The sequence below is a fragment of the Meleagris gallopavo genome, chromosome 4, assembly GCF_000146605.3.
Source record: "Meleagris gallopavo isolate NT-WF06-2002-E0010 breed Aviagen turkey brand Nicholas breeding stock chromosome 4, Turkey_5.1, whole genome shotgun sequence".
Classification (NCBI taxonomy): Eukaryota; Metazoa; Chordata; class Aves; order Galliformes; family Phasianidae; genus Meleagris; species Meleagris gallopavo.
In genome coordinates this window covers 34,098,818-34,104,897 of record NC_015014.2, presented here as the reverse complement: position 1 = coordinate 34,104,897, position 6,080 = coordinate 34,098,818, and the positions used below count along the sequence as shown (strand labels likewise).

Here is a 6,080-nt window from a genome sequence, read left to right as displayed (position 1 = left end):
TATGGCTACATCACTGTCTTCTGTGCTGCAGGGACTGTCTCAGTGAGGATGTTGCTTCTCATTGCAGAAAGTTACAGCACATGGCCTTCCCTTTCCTTTCTGTCTCTGCATCCTGCCTGCCCTCTTCTTCCTTCTTGTAGCAGGGCATCATCTGCCATCAGCTGTGACTCCCATCAGTGCAGTTTTGTGTGAGAAGACCACTTTTTATGTCAGTGGAGACCTCTTTCAGGGTCAGAGTTCTTGTAAGGTGATCTCACAGCTCCTTGAATTAAAGCAGCACCTGGCTGTGGGTAGCTTGCTGGAAGATGTTGAGCAGACCAGCTGTGCAGAAGGCCAGGATAAGACCCATATCCTTAGGCACCCTGTGGTAGCCTAAGGAAGCAGTTGAGGCATTTCTTCTCTAGGCAGCAGCAGAGATGCTGCAGTAGATTATTCTGCCACATGGGCAATCCCTTATGTGTCAGGCTTGATTGGGGCTGTGATTGTCAGGTGGCAAAGCACAACTGTGAACTATGGCTTCAAGCTGTGCCAGGGGAGACTTAGGCTGGATGTTAGGAAATACTGCTTTTATGAAAGAGTGGTCAGACACTGGAACGGACTGCCCAGGGAGATGGTGGAGTCACCAACCCTGGAGGTGTTCATGGAACATTTGGACTTTGTGTTGAGGGATATGTTTTAGTGAGTACTATTGGTGATAGGTGGATGGTTGAACAGGATGATTTTGTAGGTCTTTTCCAACCTAGATGTTTCTGTGATTCTGTGAACTGTTTTCAGGGCTTGGGGGGGGGGAGCAAACTTGTGCCCACAAGTAGACGGGTGCAAGATTGCAGACAGCAGTGGAAGCTGTGGTGCTGGACACGCCTGGCTATGTGCCCAACAAACTGAATTGCTGCCCCAGCATAGATCTCTGGCTTATGCTGTGCTGCTGCTTGAAGCTGGCATCAGCCTGTTTAATGCTCAGGAACATCTCCAGGTCGTGGAGCTGTACCTTAAACATCATTTCAATGGAGGTGGGTGAGCTCAGTCCCTGTGACAGCACTCTTAGCAGCAATCATGCAACTGAGGCCTCCAAGCTGCTGTCACCTGGTTCTGGAACTAGTGGGCGGTTTTCTCTGCATGCAGGTAGGAGTCCTTGCAGAATGTGTCTAAGTGGCTGAGCTCCTGCTTCGCTCTCAGCTTGTTCTGAGTGTGGGGGGAAAAAACAGCACATCCCTTAGCTGACATTTCCTTGTGCAGGTACACACCAGATGCAGGCAGAATTTCCTTGCTGGTATCTCCTCCATGGTGGAAGATGTACCTAGGGGTAGCCTCAGAGGTGTGAGCAGGCACATTTTCTTCATGAGCACTCTGTCCTTCAGACACAGGTCACCCTAATGTCTTGCTGAAACCAGAGTGTGAAGCTGTGGCAAGAAGCATCCTTGGCAGGCCCAAAGATGATCATCCCCCAGCTATTCCACTACTTAGCACTTGTCAGCCATGTACAGTACTGGCCACTGTGTGCTCTTGGCCCAAACTCTGCCCACATTGCTTTTCTCATTGGAGTCGTCATCTGCCTCTTTGTCCTTCTTGTCCTTCCCTGGGGAGCTGTCCTGCTTCCTGCAGCTAACCAGCTTATGTCTTCTTTTCCTGAGGTGCCAGCAGAGCACAAGGAGCCTAGCAAAGGCCTAGAGCTGCCACTGCTGCAAGGCAGCAAAGAGCAGGGCTCCCTTGGCTGTTTCGCTTTGTTCCCACCTCTGCTGCTCCATACTGTGCAGCAGTAGTGCCAAGTAAACTATACTAATACTATGCTATTAATATATCTGCTCTGTACAAATTCTTAAACTTGCTTATCAGATTTGTTTATCCTGTAAGCTGTACCCTTACTGAAATTCAATCATAAACTACAAACTGATAGAGCAGTAGCAATGTTAATTTTAAAATACAGAGTTACTATACAACTATCAAATGCGTGTTTTTAAAAGGTTGCAGAATTATGGAATCAAAGAACAGCCGAAGCCCAGGTTGGAAGGGATCTCAGAAGATAACCATGTCCAATTTTTTTTTTTTTTTTGAGAAAAGGGAGCTTTGAGTTAATCTAGTGCTCTGTTCAGCCACATCTTGAAAACTGGAGTCAAGATGAGATTGCACAGCATGCTAGATAACAATGTCCATAGGGAGGTTGTTGTTATTTATTGAACTTATCTTTTCAGCTTGATGTTTTTGGCAACGTTTAGTGGGGATTATACATGATTTTACTGACAAATTTTACCTCTTTGAAACAATTCTACAAATAGTTAAGTACTGTCATAGCAATTAAGTGTGACTGATCCTGCAGCTGTTCAGACTGGAGTAACATGAAAAAAAGCTTCTTCCTCTGTTCTAGCACTCTTCCCTGCTGTTTTGGCAGGTTTGGCATTTACTGTGTCTTTCACTAATCTGACTTAATTCAGTAAAAAAGCAGAAGAGAAGTGTAATTTATCTTTTATTTGGTTATATGTTAAATCAGTGCACAGGTAGGAGGTGGGGAAAAAAGCAGGGTGAACAGGATTTTACCCTCGTGGCAGCCATGAGTGTTTGAAATAACCCACCCTGTGTTGCTGAGTCAGAAGCGTAGGCTTAGAGTTCTGTTTCAGTCTATTCTAATTAATGTACACCTTGAAATTAATCTGGAAAGGCTGAATTTTGTAATTATTTCTGTTAGTTTTATCTTAAAAATGAGGTGCTGCTGACTATATCTAAACATAAATGCCTTTTAGTTAGGAAAATATTGCAAGCAGGTTAAATATACATGGAAAACACTCTTGCTTATGCTTGCACTGTCAGTCAGAAAGGCGTTCTTATGTTTATATACCTTATGTGTGAGTTTTAGTGTTTCAACCAAATGCTGACATTTGGTTGAACTCTTTAGCGATAAACAAAGTTATACATTTGGTTATTCTTCATGGTCAGTGTTTTAAACTACTTGTAACTTGTAGTGAAACTGGAACGCAACATATGCAACAAACCAGGTATCTTAGATGAACCTTATTTTTACCTTATTGATGAGAATTTGTTATAGCACTTGAAAAATGAATTCTGGAGTTTGTAGCAAATAATTATGCATGTTTAGGAATGGTTGGTGGTAAACTTAAGTATCTTTTTGTAAACAAATCAGAGAAAAAGCCTTGAGTGTGAAAAACCTTGGAAGATTCCTAGTTGTCTTATTTTTGAAAGAGATTTCAAAACTTGTAAATTTTTTTCTAATGTTCCTACAGCAATGTTACATGCTATGCATAGCATTTCAGTAAAGCTGTCTTCTAATACTTGTGTAAAAAAAAAAAGTATGGAATTTGTAAATAATGTATAATTTGTAAAATGTTTGCAGAAATGACAGTATTTTTATGTATAAATAGCACAGCAACAACTGTGAATGATGTTATAACAGTTATTTTTAAACATGCATAGCAATGTTCATACTTGTGTACAGTAAGCAATATGAATGCCTGTTACTGATGCCAAATGAATTTGGTTTCCAGCGAGCACAACTGGTAAAACTTATTTTTAAAGTAGATGCAGTAATTTAGATGTACTTCTGTCTCCTTGCTTTGCTTGAAACAATCTTACCGGACAACTTTTTATGTGACCCATGTTTACCAGGTGTTTAATTATAATAGTAAACAGCTAACTAAGGCACCTTTGTTTTTATATTTGACTGCACTCCATGTATGTATGTATGTAATATTTGCTAACAAATAAGTGATAACTTGTCTTGACTTATGTAGGGTGCCTATTTATTTTTTTATAAATGTTCCCTCCTGGCTATAGATTTGTATAAGAGCCTAGACATATTTTTAACAGTAAATACATTAACAAGTCTTGTAATTAATATATTTTTCAGTCTTTAGAATTATTTTCTTGCGAAGTTCTGCTTGTTCAAATTATCAGATAAAAATATAAAATATCTTCGTCTGTATTCTTTTTGTATGCTGTGCTTTCCTTAAAAACAAGAAGTAAACCTGCAACAACAAAATCACACCCTGGCTTTCCAGAACTACACTTTAAAGAAATGATAGCTAATAGTAATGCTTGAAAGCTTTAAAGAGATGGTGGTTCTGTGACCATATTTAAACAGTAAAATTTATCGTCCAAAGTACTGATTTATACAGTTGGCTTTCTAATATAGTATATATAGTATACTGTACTATATATATAGTATATAATATAGTACAGTTTTGCTGTACTAGTTATAAATGAAGGTTGTCTTGATGCATACATTCAGGTATTGCAGTCATTCAAGCTATGAAATAACTTGAGCTCAAAGCATCACAAACCTGTGCTTTGATAGCTTTAAGTTTTCTGAGAGATGTAAAACCTTCTATGTCAGACTTAACTGAAAGAAAATACTAAATCACTATATCAGGTTTTCTTAACCTAATGGCTCTTCTGTCAAAATTGTCAAGACTTATTCTCAACAGTCTTCCTTACAAAGGAGAAATGAAGCAGCTTTAGTATTTCTCTAGTAGCTTGTTCCTTTGTGATTTTACAGTGAAATATCTGGGGGGAAGAGGGAGAACAAAAGTAGACTTACCTCTATAACAGATTCAGTTCAGTTGTAGAAAAATAAAAAGCAAAACACTTTCCTATTTGTGAGAATCTAATCTCAGTTCACTTTTTTTTCTGTGCTTTTAAGCTACTGACATTTTCATAGTTCATAAACATTAGCAGTTAAAGTATCAGTTATCTTTAAGAACTGAGTCTTATTTCTGAATACGCAAGTTGAATATGTAATGAAAAGCAGCATCAATGAAGAACTGCTTAAGAATGAGAAAAAAGAAAATAAGAGCATGCATACCTACTTCTGTGTCCTGAGTATTGTATTAAGTGAAAATAAGCTCCTGTCAGGTTGTGTCAGAAAATACTGGAACAACTTAACTCAGAAATCCAGTTACATTTTATATTTTTAGAAAAATTAAATTGAACTTCTCAAATTATTAATAAAGTGAAAATAAAGAATACAGATGCTGAACTGCCTTCATCCACAGTCTTCCTAAAAACCTGATTGGTCTAAGCAAGCAAGTTGAGCATTCAAGATGTTCACTGATTCAACACCATTTTCTGAAAGCCTCATTACAGCCAGAGACTTAGAAATTTTTGATGGGAGTGGGTATGTGACACCTGGCAATTGCTTAAGAATGCTCTTGTAAGCTCCTTCGTTCACTGCTTGTAGTGAGGACATCAGAACTAAATCAGCAGGTGAGGGCAGCAGCTACTGCTGTGCACTGGCACAGTAACTGCTGAAGCAAGAATCTTGCATGCACTCCTGTAAGAAGTAAATTTTTTGAAAGCAAGACAAATGGGCTAAGTTTCATCTTCTGAGCAAGTAAATCAGTAACAATTTCAGTCTCTGCTGGATTTTATTCAAAGAGTGCATATTTTCATTTATACTCAAGTCTTCAAGCAAATTACAGAAGCACAGTCAAGCTGTCTCCTGTCCTGAAAGGCACAATTTAGAACATGGAAAGACAAGATACAGGCAATCCTAAAGACAATACTCGTAATACATCCCAGGCTGTACAGCGATACAGCATGCACCCATCTCTCCAGCTCAGGGGCTTCTTGCCTTTCCATCACTCGTTCTCCGTTACTGTCTATGCTGTGCAAATGTTTCTCCTCCAATGGTCCTGCTTGTGTTCCTAAGGTGCGTCCAGTGATTCCAGATCCACGTGGTTCTGTGGAAAAAAGAAAGCTCTGGTTACTTTCAGAGCTCTACAGCCTGTGGGAGATGCAGCTAGCATTAAAGAAGCATCCCGTGTACTGCCCGACCTACAAAGTGAAGCGTTTTTGACGAAAGAAGCCAAGCTGCTAGTTGTTCGGCATTACATCTGCATTTATCGCTCTTTGTCCTGAATCTCGGCCTCTGCTTCACGGCTCATTAACCCGAAACCTGTGTGCCGCAGCGGATCGTCCCATGTGGCAGCAGCAGCCTGCAGACTCCGGCTGCGTGTGAGGGCGCTCAGGCCGGAGGTGACGGACCCAACTGCGAGACGTTCGTTTCGCGGCGAGCGGGACAACGCGGCATTGGGCTGAGGCGGCGGCAGGGACCGGCACCGCTGCTCCGCCAC

At 40.5% G+C, this 6,080-nt stretch overlaps 1 long non-coding RNA gene across 2 annotated transcripts; it reads right to left on the bottom strand.

Moving 5' to 3' along the window:
* Positions 1-3,276: 3,276 nt before the first annotated feature.
* LOC104910711 lies at positions 3,277-6,074 on the bottom strand. Of its 2 annotated transcripts, none has more exons than XR_793342.2 (2): positions 5,782-6,074; positions 3,277-5,687 (listed from the first exon to the last, which is right to left on the bottom strand). It is a non-coding gene; the product is annotated as an uncharacterized LOC104910711 (long non-coding RNA). The 2 variants fall into 2 exon arrangements; XR_002114313.1 differs by having other exon boundaries at positions 5,786-6,074.
* Positions 6,075-6,080: the final 6 nt, after the last annotated feature.